General features: G+C 42.4%; 1 protein-coding gene across 5 annotated transcripts in view; it reads left to right on the forward strand.

The window, feature by feature from the left end:
- Pex5l (peroxisomal biogenesis factor 5 like) overlaps positions 1-21,211 on the forward strand; it is a 198,765-nt gene that overhangs the window by 37,293 nt on the left and 140,261 nt on the right. The gene's annotated exons all lie outside the window — the stretch shown is intronic.

The following is a 21,211-nucleotide window of genomic DNA, read 5'->3' on the forward strand; positions in this document are numbered from 1 at the left end:
GAAGAGACATCACAGCTCTGAGTCTTGTTAAAGATGAGGAGTCTATTGGTACTAACAGAGCATAAGCAACCAGAGAGCATGGTGTACGCTGTCAGGGTGAAGGAGAACTCTGACAAGACTACAGCATTTGAAGACACATTCAGCAATATATACAGCACTCAGAAGAAAAGGCAATCCCCTAAGTCTGAGACAGACCCCTGGTTTCCAAAGGTTATGAACTATTGGCAGGTGGGATGTGGAACTCGGATTGCTGGTCCTTAATCCTTTGATGATATTTTTGGAATGTTAGTATGGGGACATAATAATTACTAGATGGATATGAATTTTTCTCCAAGACTGACTAGCAAAGTAAGCTGCTGGAGAAAACTCAGTACTTCCATGACTTAGTTTCCTCATCAATAAAATATAATAGAGTACTTATTATGAAATTTTAATGGATAAATGTAAATGTTGAGCAGTGTTCCTTGCACAGGTAACTACTCAATAGATTAATAACACTAACCATCATCAGCAAAAATAGCAGAATGACAGAACATGATGCAGAGCAAGAATTAGTAGAATAAAGAAAGCTAGTGCCAGCCGGGCGTGGTGGCACACGCCTTTAATCCCAGCACTTGGGAGGCAGAGGCAGGCGGATTTCTGAGTTCGAGGCCAGCCTGGTCTACAAAGTGAGTTCCAGGACAGCCAGAGCTATACAGAGAAACCCTGTCTCAAAAAACCAAAAAAAAAAAAAAAAAAAAAAAGAAAGAAAGAAAGCTAGTGCCATTTGAAAACGTTGGAAATAGTGAACAGAGATACCCAAGATGCTTTCTCTACTGGGCGATGGATGGCAGCACCATTCTAGGGCTGGAAAGCACTGGAAGTAGCCTCCTCTGCGTCATGCGCCTTACACAGAAGGGAACCCAGGTTCAAACACTCCATAAGCACTACAAAGCCATGTAGTGTTGACTTGGCAGAGCCCAGCCAGCACAGATGAGCACTTGTTTAGCAGTGAAGCTCCAGGAACTGTAACGACGGACAACTTTGATCAAGCTCACTTTATGCAGTGTTTAATAAGTACGACTCTGGGAAAGATATGGTAACTAAATGGTCAGGAAGGGTTAAAAAATCAAAATATGATGTTATAGGGTCTGACAACATACGCTTAGCTGCAGGGTGGCTTAATTAGCATGCAAATCAGTCTTCCATCATTTCAGTGGAAGTGTTCAGAAATGTACTGTGCCAAGAACTAGGGTTGAGTTTTTAGATTTCATTCTTTTAGAGGACTATTCCTTTTTATAAATAATATTCATGAGGTGGTTGTGCCAAAGTTAAATGGAAAAGCCGCCATTCCTGGCAACTTATTTCCGTGATCTAAAAGCGTAAAGCCAAGTTAGGGAGAGATAAAAATCATGTAGTTAGTAATGCTATATCTAAAGATATGTGCTGTGTGATAAGGGATATATACCCTTTTGTTTCATGGCTCTGAACAACAGTGTTGTTTGTGACTCCACTGGACTCTGAAGCCAGGACTGATTAGAAGTCATGCCCACCTGTTGTGGACCGTAAGCTGGGGCATCAGGGCTCTGTTGCTTTAGTGTGGCTGGCGTTTCATCCACCTGGTCCAAGGGAAAGAATTTTAAAATATTGTTTAGCCTTCAGTGGATTAACTAAGCTGCCATCTGGTGTTCAGCCCTACTCAGACATGCCATTGTGACATGGAATCACTATGGGTAAATAAGGAAGTGGACCTGTAGCCCTAGGCTCTGGTTTGAATATAAATGGCCCCTACAGGTTCATACATTCAACATTGCTTCCCAGCACTCTTGAGGTGGGGGGACTTCTAGAGGTGGGGCCCAGCTGTAGCAAATAGGTCACTGGGTGCCTTTTGAAGGCTACACTTGGTCTCCAGTATCTTCTCTTCTCCGTGTGTCCTGTCTCTTGTCATGTGAGCTTCTCCGCACTTCCTCCCCACCAAGACTGACAAGCTATGAACTAAATTAATCATTCCACTTTTCATGTTGTTCATGTCAGACATTCTGTCATTACTACGAGAAAGCTAACACATCCGAATATAAGAACATCGAGCTTCAAGGCACATGAGGACAAGCACTTAGACGTTGGCCATGGGCTTTCAAATAAGAAATAGATCATCTTAATCCAAGAAATGCTGGCTGCACGAGAAGATGAATTCAAGTCTCTCTCCCTCACAGTCTCCCTCCCTCCCTCCCTCTTTATATTCACCCTATTGGGTTTTCTATAACTATGTCTACCTCTCCGTGGTAGATTCCCGACAGACAGGCCAGCATCAGCATCCACTCAAGCATAGTCCTTCCTGGTACTCACTGTGCAACTCCAAGCCCCTGCACCTTTACTTCTGTGGTCCCTCCATCCGAATATCACTAACTCTGTGTCCCATTTGCTTAACTGCAATCAGCCTTGAAGATTCTGTTCAAACATTACTCTTCGAGGAAGCCTTTTCTGGTCCCTCAAGCTGGAGAAATTGCCAAGACACAATGAGTTGATCCACCAGAGAACTCACCACTCATTTCCATGTATTTCTTCCTATTTAACAGGGATCGTGTCCCCAACACAAGAGATTACAAAACTCACAATACATGTCTGGACCTAACCTCCTAATCAGGATCTCATTCTTCCAAATTGTATCAACATTCCTCCATTTATCCATTAATTTGACAGCCATTTATTACTTTTTCCCCACTCTCACCTTCCTGGATGGTTTGCCTTTAAGATCTGAGTAAGTGGTGCGCTTGTCCTATCCCCGTGGAAGAAAGGAATGAGCCTTCCAAGTGTCCATCATAGACTTTAGAATTTCATTATATCATCTACATTTACTGAGATGTTGGTGTATAAGTAGCAGCTGAGACAGACTCTGTGTGGTGCTTAAGGGACCCAGGTACTAGGAGGTCTTCATTATACCAGACACAGTAAGGCTGCCCTGTATAAACAAGCCATTTCCCTGATACAGTAGTTCCTGATTTTCATGAAGATCACTCTGGATTTAACCATTTTCTTCTTCATTAGCCAAAAGTAAAATTGGCCTGTTTTAAACCCCCAGCTCAGTTAGGGCAGTTTTGTTATTTTAGTCAAGGTCTCACTAAGTAGCTCTGGATGGCTTAGAACTCACAGAGATCTGCCTGCCTCTACCTCCTGAGTGCTGGGACTAAAGGCACGGGTCACCACACCTAGCAGGAATGTTTTTATGCTCAAAGCCCACCTAAACCAACTGTATGGAAGTCTCTGCAAGTGTGAACGAAACCCTCCTGCACACTCAAACTCTTCCTTAGGAAGCTACCTCACTTCCAGTCTCTCTGTTTCTTCATCTGTACTGTGACAAAGTTCTCATATGGTTATAACAGAGACATCGATAAATACATATAAAATACATTATGTCTGCCCCGGTGGGTGATACTCAGAAACCTTCATTGTCATGAGCTCATGGAGTTATCAGGAGAATAAAATGAGTGTAAGTGTTCAGTGAATGTTAAGCAGATCAACAGAAGAACTTTGCAAACACTCATGTGCTAGTCAAACACAAGGTATCTATAATATTTGATGTTTTAGCATGGGAGTCTTAACAGTATGGAAATTGGATGTTTACATAGGCTAATATGGCTACTCTGCCAGGCACAGAAACACCTACTGATGAACAGATTTTTAAATTCCCTGGATTATATTTTCATACTAAATATTATATACTATCTTATAATAAATGCCAAGCTCATCAGTAATAATTCTGAAATGACTTTGGACACTCTCTTGACAGTAGAGGAATGGGAAACTTGGCATATTGCTTTATTACACACTAGTATCTTTCAAAGTCCTGACCTGGTTCCTCTCTGGAACTCCTGAGTGCTTGATTATGAACACAGAAGTCAGTAAACGACAAGGAAGAGCTGGACAATGAGGACCAGAATGAAGCTACTTGTAAACACAAAGGACAATACTATGAGATGCAGTCTAAAAAACATACATTGTCCATTTTAATAATTTTGAGCAAGCAATTAACCTTGCTCTGTAGCTTGATTGTCTCGTCTCTAATATTAGTATATGAATTAGAGGCTATAGGAGTAGATCAATTTGGGCTAATTCACATGGCCTCATTAATTTCTCAGAGTTATTTAAGCTGACATGAGGGTGCTGGTCTTTATAAGTCAGATGATTAACTTTAAATACTTCTCCCATGAGGCTCTGTTCCAGGGCTACTAGTTGGGCAAACAAGACAAGAGGGAGCTATGGTTCCTGACTGCAAAAGCTGATACAGTCAGGCTCAGTGTTTCCATGACTTTGATCAAAGATTTGAGCTCAGTTCAACCAATGAGAGAGAGAGAGAGAGAGAGAGAGAGAGAGAGAGAGAGAGAGGTTAAAGAAGGAGGGATAGATAGATAGATAGATAGATAGATAGATACATACATACATACATACATACATACATACATACATACATAGATAATTATCAGAGCCTCAAAATTCTTCCTACCATGGAAATATGCTGGTTTCCTTAAGAGTTTATACTTAGAACTTTTCCTGCCTTTAGTTAATTCAGGAAGAAATGCTAGAGAAAACATTCTTTGTATATCCTTCATTATCTGAAAATATGCATGCGTGCTCCAGAATGCACACCTACTTGTACACACACTGGCACACACACACAGGTGTGTGCACACACATGCAGTTTTAAAAGTTTGTTTTGATAATGCAATTTTATTGATTTTTAAGCAAAATGTCTTCCAAACTAGCAGAAGGATTGTGTCCAACTTTACTTCTGTCTAATCACCCATTTACCTACACTGGCCATTCTGTGCTTTCTGCAGACAGTTGCTGTCAGGCTCTTCACTGGTGATTGGCCCCTACAACGTGCTGCCTCATTTATTTCCTAAAGTAGCTGGTAACACAGTCACCTAGTGACTGCTGAGCACATTCCTCCCTGTGGCACATTATACATCCACTATCAACTGTTTTATCTTTGCTATGTATGAATAGTCTTGAGTTTAACAACTCTTTAAGAAGTGCAACTATTAGGAAATTCCGATTTTACCAGATGCAGGGAACTGTGTTCACATCAACTTAAAGATATTTAAATTCATGATATCGTATATATTGCCGTTGCTTTTTCTTTTTGGAAAAAAAAAAGGCCTCAAATGCATGGTCCTCTGGCTTCCCTCTCCCAAGTGCAGGGATTACAGTCATGAACCTGGCTTGTTGAATATTTTTGTTACGTTTAGCTTTTTGCTTTAATTGACCGTGGCATTTTTTTCTTAACCACTACAAAATTACTTGCTAATTGACTTCCTGAGAATTGAAAATGAATAAATGATAGCACTGGCTGTGTTAAAACCCAGCTAGCCCAAACCTTTGCAAACAGGAACACTGCACTTAAAGAGTCTAGATGAGAGGATCTGGACCAAACAAAGATTAAAAACAAGGCTAAGAGCCCAGACAGTGACGCAGACCAAAGTTCTCCTCTTGATATGCTCCAAAGCTGCTGTCTGTAGCTTTTTCTGTGTCCTTGATATTTTGAGCCTTCCCCAAAACACACTACTTTAAAAAAAATACAGTTTGTGTTAGAAGACTTATCAAAGAGGTGAACTTTAAGCCTGGTAGCAGGAGAGCTCCCTGCAGGGGCATCCTCTGCAGCTCCTTGACCGGCCACAGCATCTGATTCTGGGTTGGGAGGCTCTTTTGTGAGGTTGAAGGTGGGAGTTTGGTGGATATGGGATGCTTCATGTTATGTGGTTCAGACTCACAAGAAAGCAAGGCATCAATGGGAATTCTGACGTGTCCATGGACAGCAGCTGAGCCAACCAGGGGCGTCTTAAAATAAAATTCTGCTGGGTTCCCTCAGGACAGCTCTCTGAGTTGACACAGCAAGGCTGCTTCTCACCAGGTTCTATTTTTAAATCCCAGTTTTAAAAAAGAAAATAGTCTTTTAACTTCAGGATTGAGTTTCTAAGCCATCTTTCATGAGTCTTGCCATCTTGCCATCTTGCCAGAAAGATCGTTTGGTGGTTATACACTGTGAATGCAACCTGTTAAAATGAAGAGAGGGAAGAAAAAAAGAAAGAAGGAAAAGTCAGGAGACAAAGGTAAAAGCAGGGAAGGCAGGGTGAAGGGGAGGAAGAGATGGCAGGAGATATTCACAGAATGTTATTAAGCATATCAAGAAGTGTTCTGGGCCGAGACGATGACTTAGTCAGTAAGGGCTTCCCTTCAGTGCACTGAGTTTAGACCTCGGACTCCACTTGGACGTGAGGCAGAAGACCCCTGAGGGCTTGCTGGTCACCCAGTCCAGCCTACTCGGTGAGTTCCAGACCAATATGAACCTTGTCTCAAAAAAAAAAAGAAAAAGTGGATAATGCCCGCACACCTATGGTCATTTATAAGGGTGGCACAGACACCTGCATACGTACCGACACACACTCATGAACTTGCACACACACATGCTTATACATACATAAGGAGGACCTATGCTGAATACTTTATATGAGTTTGCTTCCTCAGCAACTCAAGAAGACAAAGTCTGTTATTGTCCCCAAATGCAGAAACCTGGACCTGAAGGGTAAATCACCCAGGCAAAGCCGTGAAGCCAGTACAAGGCTGGCTTTGAACCAAGCAGCTCAATTCTAGAAACAGACCTCTTACCTGCTTCAGTGTTTCCAAGGCAGATATTTATTCTAAACTATGTTTAAAAGTGTCTTTTTACACTGTCTTCCTTCCTTCCTTCCTTCCTTCCTTCCTTCCTTCCTTCCTTCCTTTTATCTTTTCTTTTTCTTTCTTTCTTTTTTTTAATTTCCGTACAATCAATTCTTTTGCCTGACAAAACCATGCTGGAGGGGCAGTAAGCTGAAATGCATCTTGTTTTCAAAGTTAGGAGGCCTAGATCTTGGTGCTCTTTCTTCCACATGTGACCCTGGATATTATTTTAAAAATTACTAAACTTTTAGAACATTTTATTTCCTTATTTGAAAACCAGGGAAATTGCAAATAAACTAATAGTATCCCAAACATTAAATATGATAAAATATACAGTCTCCACGGTAGCCCATAGCAAACCATCCTTCCCAAGGGACATTTTCTAAGATGAAAGTGTTTAACAGTCATTCATGTTTCATCATCTTTGTATAAAGTCGTATATAACTGTATGGAGCACACTCTCCAGAGTATCCCTCTGAGTGGTGCCTACTGTCTCTACAATCTGTGATGTGGTTTTTACTGTCAGCTTGTCCCAATCTGCAATACCCAGAAGTGAGTCTCAGTGACAAGCTATCTAGGTCAGATTGCTCTGTGAGGGATAATCTGATTCTATCAAGTGAGGTGAGAATACCCAGTCACTATGGGTGGCTCCATCCCTTAGGCAGGAGGTCCTGCAGCAAGTGAGCTGAGAGATATCTGCATTAGCTCATCACTCCCTGCTCTGACTGTGCCACATCAAGTTCCTGTTAGCTTGGCTCCCGCATAGCAAGGATCTGCAACACAGAACTGTGCAGCAAAAAAACCTTTCTCCTTAAGTTGCTTTTGACAGGGTATTTTTTTAAAGTTTTTGCTATTTTGTGTCACTTTGTGTACATAGGTTTGTGTGGCCCCCAGAGTCCAGAAGCTGGCATTGAATTCCCTGGGCCTGGAGTTATAGAAGATGTGAGCTGACTTGTGGGTTCTAGGAATCAAGCCTGGATTCACTAGAAGAGCAGTCTGTGCTCTAACCACTGAGCAATCTTTCCAGTCTACTTCTGCCCAGCCATTGCATCCCACCAGAGTTAGATCTACCTTGATAACCACAACACACCCATCTTCTCCCTCCACCCCACCAGATATTCCCAAGATAGTTGTTAAACACCCATTATTGAAGAGCTATGGTCAGGTCCCACAAAGACTGGATTCCCACTTTCACATTGCAGGCTTGCTTGCATCCTTCTTCATTCTCTCTCTCTCTCTCTCTCTCTCTCTCTCTCTCTCTCTCTCTCTCTCTCTCTCTCTCTCTCTCTCTCCCTCCCTCCCTCCCTCCCTCCCTCCCTCCCTCCCTTCCTTCCTTCCTTCCTTCCTTCCTTTCTTCCTTCTTGTTTAACCTAAAGCTGATTCCCCTTCCCTTCACAAGTGGGGAACCAAAGGCTGGACCAGCAGCAGGTAAATGCAGCTAAGTGGGTTTGTGGTGAGGCAGAGAGTCTAAGAAAGGCACCAGTGAAGTCCGGCTGAATCATCCAAGTGCCATGTCTGTACAGGAGTGAGCAGAGAACAGCTCCAGGAGAACAGTTCTCTGGACCAGGGTCTCTGACACTAGGAGAACATGGAAAGAAGGCTGGGTGCCCTCGGTTAGGTTCCCTGTGTTTTCTAAAGGAGTGGGTGACTCATGTGGGGGCAGCAGCCATTAAACACAGGAATGTCCACAGCTACTCATGTCTTCCCCGTGCTAGTATCAGCAGGCAGAAGAGTGGTGTGTGTGACCTACCTGGTCACCTCCAAGAGTGACTGCAGGGTTGAGGTCAACAGTATATATAGAATCCTTTGGCTTGTAGCCTGGAAAACTTGCATTTTTGCCGTGCCCCACCCTGTGGTTCCTCTGAAGCATCTCAGAATGTCATTCATCTATTTCTGTCTTATTGACAACATATTGGACCTAGGAGCTTGTGGATACCAAAGCTTCCTAGGCTGTGCATGGGCTACACTGGTCTGCTAAGAAAGAAAGATGACAAGAGTGTTCTACTATGGCTTGAAATACCTAGTTTCCCACAGCACTTACAGGACAAAGGAAGATCTGGGACTATTTTCATCTCTAAAAGGACCCCAGAACCCAGCCAGCCCTGAGTTTCATTGTCTACATTGTTGATAAACAGAAGACTCATTTTTTTCCACCCAAAGATGACAAAGCAGTTAGGAACAGAAAATCAACAGACCCGAAATTGATTCTGTGTTCTACCACTTTCCAGATGGAGAATTTACTTTCTTCTCTTAAAATCCTTTTCTTCAGCCAGGAATAAAGGGACCAGTATCTTCCTTCATGAAATTACCTATGTACAGCATAGGCTTCAGACCAAACACAATGTTTTTGAACTCTGCAATGTTATAATACAGACATGTGCTAAATAGCCCTGCACAGTTACTAGGAAATTAATTGGATAATTTTTTACAGGGCTTATCATGAAACTTTGCTGCAGAATCCAAATGAGATAAACTCACTTTGTTCAGCATTATCAGAAAGGGGGAAAGAAATAAGTCGTGTTGACTCTTAGGTGCGTGTTCACATCAGTCTGAGTAAAGCTGTCCAAGGCTTCTCACTGTCATCACACAGTGGCCTGCCTGGCAGTCCCCAGCTCCTGTCTCAGTTCTCCTCAAGTGTAAATTGATTAATAGGCTATGGACTAAATAGGTAGGATTTGCCTTCTAGGCCAGCAAATAAAATTTCAAAGCTTCTTGTAAAAAGGAAGAGAAAGAGGAAGGAAGGAAGGAAGGAAGGAAGGAAGGAAGGAAGGAAGGAAGGAAGGAAGGAAGGAAGGAAGGAAGAAGAAAGAGAGGGAGGGAGGGGGAGAGGGGAGAGGCGAAGGAGGGAAAACAAAATGGAGAAAGAAAAGCTGACTTTTGCTGAGTGATTGCTCATCAGACCTCAGGGAAAGGCTGCCTCTTCCTCTCATGGTGGCTTCAAACATTTGCCTTGGTGCTCTGCAGACTCGGAGCCAACTGCAGAACCCCCCCCCCCAAACAGCCTGTGTATATAAATTACACACATTGTCATTTACTGTATTAGAAACAAAACAGAATAGAATTTAACCATTTATAAAACTTGCTCTTAAAAAAACTATAATGATAATACATATATTGTTTTGAGGAAAAACCACTGGCAAAGAAGTTTCAGCAAGAGACACAGTCTTGGTTCATGATGCTGCAAATCCTTTCAAAACAGAGCTTCAGAGGGCACTGGATCCTCTGTCTGGCTCTGCATCTAAACTCTTACTGTCTGCCTTTCTTCTTTGAACTATAGGATAAGTCATCTTTACACAGTGTACTGTTGAGAGAGGCGTGTGTTTCGAAGGCTTTCACAACCTTTATCTATCTTCTCTGCTGCCTCCGTAAAATGTGAAAAGTATTACGTAATATTAAGTCAGACAGTGATGTCTGAAGCTGGACCAGTGAACCATGTCCTTCGTTTGAAAGTCTTTTTGCTGCCTTGCATTTTGAATGGCTCTTAACTTATTGGTAATTTTGAAGGCATGTAGGGTATTGGTCACTTGGGACTATTAGTTTGTTGGTTGCTATCATTACATTGTTCTACTTCATACACCATCAATCACACTCATTAAGATTGCCATTGGGCTCGTGTGAAACCTCGTCCACTGTTGCAAAGGTGCAAGCACAAAAATAGAAAATACACATTTTCTAAAAATCTGGATATTATTGAAATCTCGATCGAATCTTGGCTTTGAAATAAATGATTCTTTTCACCTGTTTTCAAGGGAAAAGGTCAGATTCCGAATTCTAAATCGCCAAAGTTCACATGTCAGCCGTCACTTTAAGTAAGAATGGATGGCTCAGACACACTTGCACACTCTGCTCCAAGTTCTTTGGTTGTTGTCAAGGTGCCAGCCGATCAGCCCAGGATTGTCACAGGCCAGTGCCCGTGCAAATGTCAGCACATTGGAAAACAAATGCTCTCTTAGGGTTGCTTGTGAAAATGCTCCCCACCCCACAGACCTCTGCAGTGTTTCTCAGGGAGCACCAGGGCTTTGCAGATAGTCCTCGGGTACATTACCATCTCCAGTGATCACAGGGCTCTTATGCTGATGATTGAGTTTCTTAAGCTTTCTTAACAGGAGCCAGGAATGTCTGGTGGCGTTAGACAGGCACAGTGGGGCCAGGTGAGTGTTAATAAGGTGGTCACAACTTACTGCTGAGTGCTGACTGGGTGATTAGTATTCGTGTTTGTTACTTTTCTGTTGCTGTGATTAAGCTGCAACAGAGGCAACTCAGAGAAGGGAAGCTTATCCTGATGCATGGTTCCAAAGGGTTAAAGTCCATAATGGCATGAAGAGCAGGGGGGCAGGCAGTAGGCATCACAGCTGTAAAACCTAAACCTCCCCAAACAGTGCCATCAGCTGGAGATGTAGTGTTCAAATGCCTGAGACAACAGGAAGAACTTCTGGCACAGATGACCAGTTTTCATAGTATAATATCATTTATGTTATAGACTAAATAGGTATGCATATATTCTTATAATCACATACATATACATATATATACATTATATATGTATATATGTATGTGGTATATATATATATACACATATATATTCATACATACATACATACATACATATAACACCTTACCTGTATATAAATATCATAGTTTGAAAGCATCTCTATATAACTTTTCTGTGATGGTATTAAGAAACAAGAGGCATGGCTGGTGAGATGCGCGGCAGCCCAAGTCATTTGCCACACGAGCCTGGCAGCTCTGGAATCTGCCGTGTAAGGGAGAACCGACTCCCAAAAGCTGTCTTCAGAGCCAGACACATACATGTTAGTGCAAGCATGCTTGCCTACACAGGCACACACACAAATAATAAATAAACTTTAATGTTAAAAAAGAAGCAAGAAACGTTATGAAAGTTAGAGTGGTGGGTAATACTGTCCTTTTGTTGTGTAGTAATTTGTTTATTGAAAGCATTTATTAAGCACCTACATGCAGACCAGGCATTATAGTACACACCTGCACTTTGGGGGCAGAAGAAGAATCACAAGTGACTGTCCAGTTTGAGGTGCTTAGATAAGATCCTAGCTCAAAACAAAACAAACTTTCAAAACCCAAGAAAACAAGAGAACCCCTAGGGTGGCAGAGGAACACACTGCAGTTTACTGCTGTCTCCTATCAGAAGTTGTAACTTTGTCATTTTGATGTGGTGAGACCATGTGACTCCTATTAAAGCCTTCTTTAGTTTGCCCTGAAGGCCCCTCATTCACCTACCCAGGACCACTTTACAAGCTGCCAGGAGTGTGCAGACTTCGTGAAAACCCTTCATCTGCCTCCAAATTGGCATCCACACTGACTATGGGGCTGTCATTCTGTCTCCCAGTACTAAATCAGTATGTCACCCACTTGGGGGAATTAATCAGAGGTTGAAGGAAGTGTCTTCCAGGTAGCAGTCAAGTGTTCTCAGCCTCAAGTCCTCTGCTCTATACTGTTCAAGTGTTTCTCACAGTCTCTCTAGAATTTTTTTTAACTTATTTAATATTTATACATGCATGTAATATATTTGGATATAATCCAAATATGCAACATTCTTTCCTTCCACTACCTCCTATCCTCACACACACACATACACACACACACACACACACACACACACACACACACACACACACACACCAATTGTTGTTCTCTCCCTACTGCAACCACTGATTTAATACTGAGTCCATTTAGTGCTGTCTGTATGTGCACAGCTGTGGGAGTGTCCTCACAAGTAACTACTCTGTCAGGGCCCAAATCCCTCCTCAAGCTGCTGGCAATTGCCAGTAGCTTTGGGCCAATAGGAACAGGGCTTCCTGAGCCCCTCCCCCATCCATGCAGGTACCTGACTGGCTTGGTCTTGTGCATGTCTTGCTGATGCAGGCAGAGCCACCATGAGTTCATGTATGCAACTGTGCCGTCAGGGCCAGCAAATGCAGTTTTACTACAGACATTCTCTCCCACTGGCTTTTACCCTTTTCCACCCACCTTCCATAATATGTCTCGTGAATTTTGTGGCAGCCTCTCTGAGGGAAACACCTAAGATTTGGAATTAGATTCCTAAAACACCTTAGATTTGGAGTTAGATTCCTAAAGCATAACTAAAAGAAACCAACTCAATGACAAAATACACAGGAAATCAGAGTTCAAGAAGGAAAATATAAAGGAGGCTGCTGACTGTAATTCCAGCATCTAGGAAGATCTCTGGACAATAACTAGGGAAACACCAGTCCTAATGCAGAACTCTATTAAATTTCAGAGCACTGAGAATAAGCATATACAATCAATGCTTTCAAAGAGAAATAGGTTGCAAACAAAATAATTTGAAATGGGAATATCACTGGACAATTCTACACCAAGGTCTGGATCTGGGAGATAAAGAAGTGATGTCTTCAAATTTGCTTAGGAAGTGAGTAAACAAATTCTGCTCCCAACTAAACCATGCAACAATTGTTGCTGAACAGCAAACAAGATATTTTCATGCATACAAACAATAAGAATATCAGCACCCATGTACATTATCTCAAGAAGTTCTTGGACCATGAGTGCGTGTCCTAAACTAGAAGAAGACACTGGATCTTGAAAACAGGAACCAGAAGAGAGGAGGGAAGTCCCAGGGTAGCCATCGATAGCTCTGAAATAAAACTCGTCTGTATTGGAGCAGGAAAATGGCGAGCTCCAGAAGGTGCGACTCCAATGAAACATGGGGAAGAGAGAGTCACTAGCCAATATTAGCTAAACACAAAGTAAAATTCAAAGAGGACTTGATGTGACTTGATTGGCAGGGTGTATTGGTATCCAGTTTTTTTTTGGGGGGGGGTTACTCCTTGAAGGGTAGGGGGGAGTTAAAGAAGGGGGTAAGAGGGTGAGACTGACAGGAGAAGATGGAGAAGGACCCGTGATCATGAAGTAAAGTGAATAAATAAATTAATGAAAAAAAAATTTTAAAAAAAGGTGTATGTCACCACACTCAGCCTAAAAATAAAAATTTTAAATGTAAAAGAAAAATGTAAGGATTGAATTTGGGGATGGAGGAGTCGTAGAAACATCAGGAGTCATTGACCTTTGCTGTGGGTCTTCATCTTCGAAGGCAGCCCTTTGGAAGATCTGAGAATGTGCGTTTGGAGCTGGAGTATCTTTCAGGGTTTCGATGGCAATGTGGAATTGTATTAAATTTTTTGTACCAAAAGTGTTTTCCAAGAAGCAAGAGCCACCCAATCAATGTCATAAAAAAGACAAAAGACTCCATCGACGCAAGAGGTCCCAATCAATGCCATGCAAGAAGATAAGATGAATGGCCTGCAGTCAAACAGGATCATGCTCAAGCGGTTCCTCATTAAACAGTTTTGTCCTCTGGCAAGTTAAGTGCAGGTGAAACATCACGGAAACAGCTGGCTCTGACTATTCAGAGCTAAGCTCTGCAGTGAGGCAGGCCTCAGTTCCCCCAAAACGTGTTTGCAGATACACTAAAGTAAATATGCTGCCATTCAGTGTTCCTCCCCATGCAAGGGCAGCTCAGTGTCCCTACCCCAAGCAGCACAGATTTCCTAGCCCCGCCCCCAGCAGCTGCTCAATGCTGGTTTTTGCATTAAGAACTTGTTGCTCATGCCTCTCCCCAGTCACTTCACAATCCATCCTTTCAGATACTCTACAGCACAGTTTCACATTGTGTTCCTGAAAACAGGCTCACTCTGTTTCAACAAATAAACAAACAAAACAAAACAGGGAAAGTTGAACTATTGGTCATGGCTTTACAGAATGCCAGTATGTTTGTCACTCCTCGCAAACGTTCCCGTTTGTCAAAGCTCTCTCCCTTGGATTCTTTGTCTCATTGATTTATTTTCCTGAAAAAAATTATGTATTGCTACATCAAGAGAATTTCTAGGCTTATCCTTGGCCCATTTACTGAAAATTTGAACCTGACTTGAGGAAATGGAGACATTATATGCCTTATAAAGCCACTCTTGAGAAAAATATGCTCGAAATGATGACTTAAGTATATGCCTATTAAGCTGGTGTGTGGGCTGCTCCCTCTGACGAGCCGTGTGTTCACAGGTTCCTAGCAGTCACATGCTGACCCTCTCAGTACCCTCAACCCTTTCTCCAGTCGATGCCTGAGCCTTAGCAAGAACAGACTGCATACAACACCAATCTGATGATGTTGTTCTCTGCTTGACTGACTCTAGCATCCCTAGTTATCCAAGTGTCTACAGGAAGCAAACTCCATGCCTTTCTAACCTGGCTCTGCCACTGTAAACTCATCAGAAGCTAGACAGCCTGACAGTGGAATGGGTTCTGTCCTGCACCCGCTCACAATGATCTTTGCTACTCACGTACGCTATTCCTAAACATCAATTCCTTTTTCCTAGAGCTAAGGACTCACAGAATACTTGAGGTTATTCACCAGCAATCTTTCCTTAATTTACCTACTTTACCTTTCAGTAGAAGCTGCCATGCATTTACTCATTGCCTATGATCAATATTTTCTACCTTTGTAATAACATGCATGATTTGGATTTGGCTAAGTGTGCTCTAAGGTCTAAAGCTTTAATTTCTTAACTGATTTTCACATTCCCTGTGGGTTAACAAACTATCTGTGGCTTAAGATCTTTTTGATTTTGCACACTTAGTGGCTTGGAAGAACACACCCATAGTTACCTAGAAGTCCACATTCATAAGGACAAAGAGGAAGTCTAAATAAGCCCAACCTTTAGGAATGTCTATGACTTATGTGTAACAAGGACACTGTGGACTTCTAAGCATTGTAGAAGAGGTATAAGGAAAGGAAATCACTGGCAAACTGATGAAAGTGGCAAAGAATCAATCACAGAGCTGAACAGGAGGCCTGGGTATCACAGTCAGGGGAGGGCTTAGCGGGAGGAGATGGGCTGACCATCAGGAGGAACGGGAGCAGAGATTATTCTGAGCTGTCATAGCTGAGTGCCAAATATATGAAAATTAAGGAAAAATACAACTCCTTCAAGCCCGCTTTGGCCATAATGGAGTGCTGATTGCAAGTCCTTCGGTCATACAGCTCCCACACAAAGGTGCACAATGAACTTGGAGTTGGCCCTCGTCAGACTAAAAGTTTCATTATCAAGCTTGCATCAACCTGTCAAAACCCGGTGCTGGATTTGGGAAGGTATGAAACTAGAGGAATAGTGTAGCTAGGATATAGAATATTCTTTTTATTAAAGTACTTCAGGTCTATTTCACAGTCTTAAATGCATAATGGGCAGAGCAGTTGTTATATAAAGACATCAGCAGCAGGTGTGGGAGGCCAGGTGCTCCAGGGAGAAGAGAAAGGACTGGGCAGAGAGGCCCCGGGGCCAATGCACCTGTGTTTGAGGAGGTGTCACATGGCTTCATGCCCAGGCAGAAGTGGGTATGGTCAGCGGGGCTGCTGTTGCAGGACATCACCACTGTGTCTTCATTGTGACTGTGGTTGTTCTTCTCATATTTCAAAGAAACAAGAGGAAAGATTTCTCTTTTCATAATCGTGAGGACTTTGGGATTGAATGGGGTAGAACAGTAAGATTCAGTTACCTTTTGGGATCCAAAATGCTAGATCCACTCTCCAGGACTCCTTATCATCTTACACAAAGGACCACTGTATTAGGTAGGAGACGTGAAATAAGGAGAGCTTTATTTCTTCTTCCTTTGGAAATAGCATCAAGACCACATCACACCAGATACACAAATTATAGTATATAACTTTTCAATCACCATGTTTTTAGAAGGCCAAAATGTTTTTTTTTTCCATTTATACCAATTGTGTTTATAGTTTCTAAGGAGCCTGTTTTGTTTTGTGGAGAAAAGAGTCTTTTATATGAAAGAAAATTGGACTTAGAATTTTGTATAAAAGCACATCCGATTTCCTTGCCACTTCTTTGAGTGTCTTTTTGTTTGATTTAGGGGGTAAGGGGAAGTTAAGAAATGCTTTCTTTATTGCCTTTAAAACCATGTAGCACATGGCTGACTCTTACAGAATTGAAATTTCAAGCTTAAGTTTTGTTCATTGCCTACTTGACGTCAATGTGGCACCCACATGTTGTTCCTTAAAGCAAGTGTGCCCCCTCCCCGGCTAGGAGGTCACCAGCTATTCTAGCTCTGCCCAGGAAGTGATCTTAGCTGAGTACTCCCATGTATCCCAGAGCATGAGATGAAGCCATTCGCTGATTGTCATCTGTGGAGACACTAAGATCAAAGGCTTTAGGTTGGCAATTAGCATCCACTTGCACTGCCTATCAAAACACAGATTTGTCTCAAAGAGTAGAGTTGTTTGATCACTTGCTCTTGACTGAGATCTATAAAAATCCTAGCCCTTTGATCAGAAAGCCTCCTTGCTAATCCTAGGGACGAGAGCTATCTCCAGCTCTCCGCTCTGCTCGAGGAAGGCAGTAAGCAAGCTATCTGCTTTCCAGATCAAAACAGTGACTTGCTAGAGAGAAGAAAAGCCTGAGTTTTTAGTGCAGCCACTTTGCAGGTTTTCTGAGTTGCAAAATTTTAAAAATCAACCTTAAAAGAAAATGTAGAGATGTGATAGCATATATTGTTCTTCAGAGTAAGCCTTGCAGCCAGCAGGCTGACAGGGGAGTAAGCAAGGAGCAGGGAAGGCTAGTGTAGATCCTAGATCGTTTACTCTCATGCTTTCCGAGAGCCCCTTTAAAGATAGAAAAGCCCAGGCTAGCTGTGGGGTCGTGTCCACTTTTCCCAGTACCCTGACAAAGAGGCAAGCTGATCTCCATGACTTTGAAGCCAACCTATTCTACATATTGAGTTCTAAACTAGCAAGGGCTACCCAGTGAGATAGTAGAAGGGAAAAAAATTATCATGAAAATCCAGCATAAAGGACTGGCTGCAAAACTAGATTGAAACCTACTTTGCATCATGGCCAGGCCCTCATCCAGCCACTAATGACTGTTCCCCTGTTAAAGTTAGCTTGAAAATAGAAAAGAGTACTAAATATGGGGGCTTATGCATGACTTTAGATAGTTTTAAAAGTCATATTTGATGTCTTTGTCTTCTCTTCTTGCTTGGTGATACAGCTTCAGAAGGGAGTCTGTGGACCATGCATTTGGTTTGTTCTTGACTGACCCAAAAATAAAACAACAAACCCTATGAGCACTCTGTTTTACTACAGCATGAGTTTGTAGGTACACAGAGAGAGAGAGAGAGAGAGAGAGAGAGAGAGAGAGAGAGAGAGAGAGAGAGTTCAGTACACACACACAAACATACACACACTTTAGTCCCACATTTAACCCTCTACTATAAGTCTCTGTAACAATGACATTTTCATTTCCCAAATTTGAATGAAAAATCAGAAGTTTACCAGCTATCATTCCATGTCCATTTAGGAAGCCCACTCAGGACTTGGAACTGGGAGCAGGGTTGACAGCTGTCAACCTTTCCACTTGGCAGAGACTGTCCCCCCTCGTTTCCTGTTTGCTCATCCCATCACTTCTTTGGCTGTCTCAGCACTGTCCTCTGTGGCTATGCTGACACCGTGGACCTTAAAAAAGACAAAGGACGTAGGAGCACAATCTTGTCAGATGGTGGAAGGCATGCTCCACGCAATAAGCAAACACCGAAAAAATGCCACCACCTCACACTGCTCACCAGGAGACCCAGAGACAAGAGCTAGGGCGTGATGCTGTACGCTGAGCCTGACAAATACAGATGTGGATGTCTGAAGCCAACCATTGGACTGAGCACAGGGTCCCCAATGGAGGAGTTAGAGAAAGGACTGAAGGAGCTGAAGGGGTTTGAAACCCCATAGGAAAAACAACAATATCAACCAACCAGAGCCCCCCAGAGCTCCCAGGGACTAAACCACCAACCAAAGAGTACACATAGAGAGACCTATGGCTCCAGCTGCATATGTAGCAGAGGATGGCCTTATCTGGCATCAATGGGAGGAGAGGCCCTTGGTCTTGTGAAAGCTCAATAGATGCCCCAGTGTAGGGGAATGCTACGGTGGTGAGGTGGGAGTGGGTGGGTGGGTGGGTGGGGAAGCACCCTCATAGAAGCAGGGGGATGGGTGAGATAGGGGATTTGCAGAAGGGTAACTGAGAAAGGGGATAACATTTAAAACGTAAATAAATAAAATATCCAAGAAAAAAGAAAAAGAAAAAGAAAAAGAAAAAGAAGAAAAAGAAAAAGAAAGAGAAATAAAAGCTTTACCCTAGCGACAACTCAGAGAAATGGGAGAGCCTGCCCAGGCATTTCCCTGCAATGTACGAGCCTCCCTAAAACAATCGTGTGGATCTCTTAAGCAACCAACTTATGTTTCCTTTTTTAAATCACGAAATTGTTTTGTTTCAGAAAATACTCTAAAGTCTAAAGAAGATAGCATAAGTCTCTCTTAATTCTTTTTCTTGGAAACATAACTTTTAGCTTTTAATAAAGAATCGTCCAGTTTTTTTCCCCTCAAAGACTTCACACACAGCTGTAAAAGAGAGGTTTTGTGAGAGGTCTTTGCTCCCATTTTCTGGCTCCTCCCAACTCTCTCTGGTATTTGCGTTTTCATCTTTGCAACACTTTGCTTATTTTTCTTGAATTGCAAACGTGCTCAGAACTTTTATATAAAGGCCAGCTGGGAGCACTGTGACTTTCCTGATAATCTCTCATCGAGTCCTTTATCTTTCATCCAGCCCTTTGTATCTTAGCTTTCTTAAGAAATGATACACCCTCTGTCCATCTTTGCTCCCAGGACCAGTGTGCCTCATCACTGCATCTGATTTTCATCTTAGCTTCTCTTCCTACTTGTGGATGACTTCTGACACCTCACTCAGGGGAAGGTCATAGATCATATCCTCTCCTGGAATTAGCCATTAGCACTCTCTCCTGAATCCCTCTCACAGTCTTTAATGTGCTCTCTTCTCTTGCTTCATTTTAAAGGACAGCTGTCCTCTGGGCTTCTGAGTTGAGTCCTTGCCTCTTCTGTCTTATGAGCTCACCTACTCCTGCCATTCTCTGATTCCATCCATCTGTATGTGGAGCCCCATCCCTCTTCTTAAGTACGGACACATGACTAAATAGTCAACTAGATGTTTCTACTTGGCGGGATTTTCCAAAGGCACCACTGCCCAGTGGAGACCTTGTGTGCACACTGTCTTCCCTACTCTTTCTGTTTGGTATTCAATTCAACCTGCTCCATGGGTGTTCATCAATTCGGTAATCACCTTGCTTGTGGTGGCTTTAGAAGAGCAAAGAACTTTGAATGAGTGTAGACAATTGTTTCAAGTTTCACAGTGAAGAAGGAGAACATCTTCCAAGTGAAGGGAAACCTAAGCAATTTTGTAGGCAGAAGGAAGAATGGTGGTAGGGACAGACTAAGGATGGGGACACAGGAGGATAGGAATTGAACCCAGATGGCTTTGAGGCTGAGAGCTAAGATGGCATTGGGAAACACTTATCTTCCTGCCACTATATTGTTAATTCTACCTGTGATTTTTGCTTTCATAAATTCATCATGATGTAGTAACTAAATAATGATAAACCATTTTTGAAGTTCTTATATGGAAATTTATTTTGACATTCATAGCTAGGCAAAACCTACAGGTAGGGGCAATTTATCCTGTTAGATAGACCAAGTGTTCCTTTTCCCTTTAAAAACCTTCTGTGTAAATCCCATTCCTCATGAGTATGAAGAATACCTTTAATTAAGTATACAAACAAGTAATATTTTTTCGTGTAAAGGATTTTTTTTTAAAGTTTGGTTTTTGCTAGTACTGGGGGTTGAACCGAGAGCCTCATGCAAGCTCCGCAAGTGATTTACCACTGAGCTACATCCCCAGACCCAAACTCTGAGCTTTTTTTATAACTTACATTCTAAAATAAGCAAGTTACCTCATCTGTGGACTCTCTGTAGCTCTGCTGTCTGTTGCTATTGTTAGCTTTGTCCAGTCCTTTCCTGTGGAATAATTTTCTTTTCCATGGTCACAATAGCATTGCCATACAATTTCTCAAGTGTCGTGATTTATTTAATTCAAGTGAACAGATCCATTTTTCAATTAGATTCCTGTGGAAGAAAGGATGAAGGGACAGGGAGGCCATACATAGGGGAAAGGAGACAGGGTAGAAATCTGTGTGGGGCAGAGTTGAGTTCCCAGATAGGCTTCTCCATCTTAAGGAAACCATAGATGTAATTTGATTGAATAGCATTTCAAAAGGTGTCAGTCTGAAAGAACTAGGCAATCTTGTTCCAAGCTAGATCAAACCCAGATAGAATCCAGAATGATGTCACTTGGGATGGTGGGGGAAGATAAGAGACACTGTTTTTGGAGTTTCAGACATGACAGCCAGCCTGGGCTGAAAGCCTTTTACAGGCAAGGAGACAATGTCAACAAACTGTGACTCTCATTTCTCCTTTCATTCCTCCACCTTGAGTCCTCACACCCTTTCGTCTCCCAGACGCTAATGCTTTCTCCTCAGATGCACTTAGTGAAAAGTGCACAAAAGTGACCACAAGTAGTCAGCCTGAGAAGGCTGGGATGTG

This window comes from Mus caroli, unplaced genomic scaffold (genome assembly GCF_978045245.1).
Source record: "Mus caroli unplaced genomic scaffold, Mus_caroli_1 scaffold_3, whole genome shotgun sequence".
Lineage (NCBI taxonomy): Eukaryota > Metazoa > Chordata > Mammalia > Rodentia > Muridae > Mus > Mus caroli.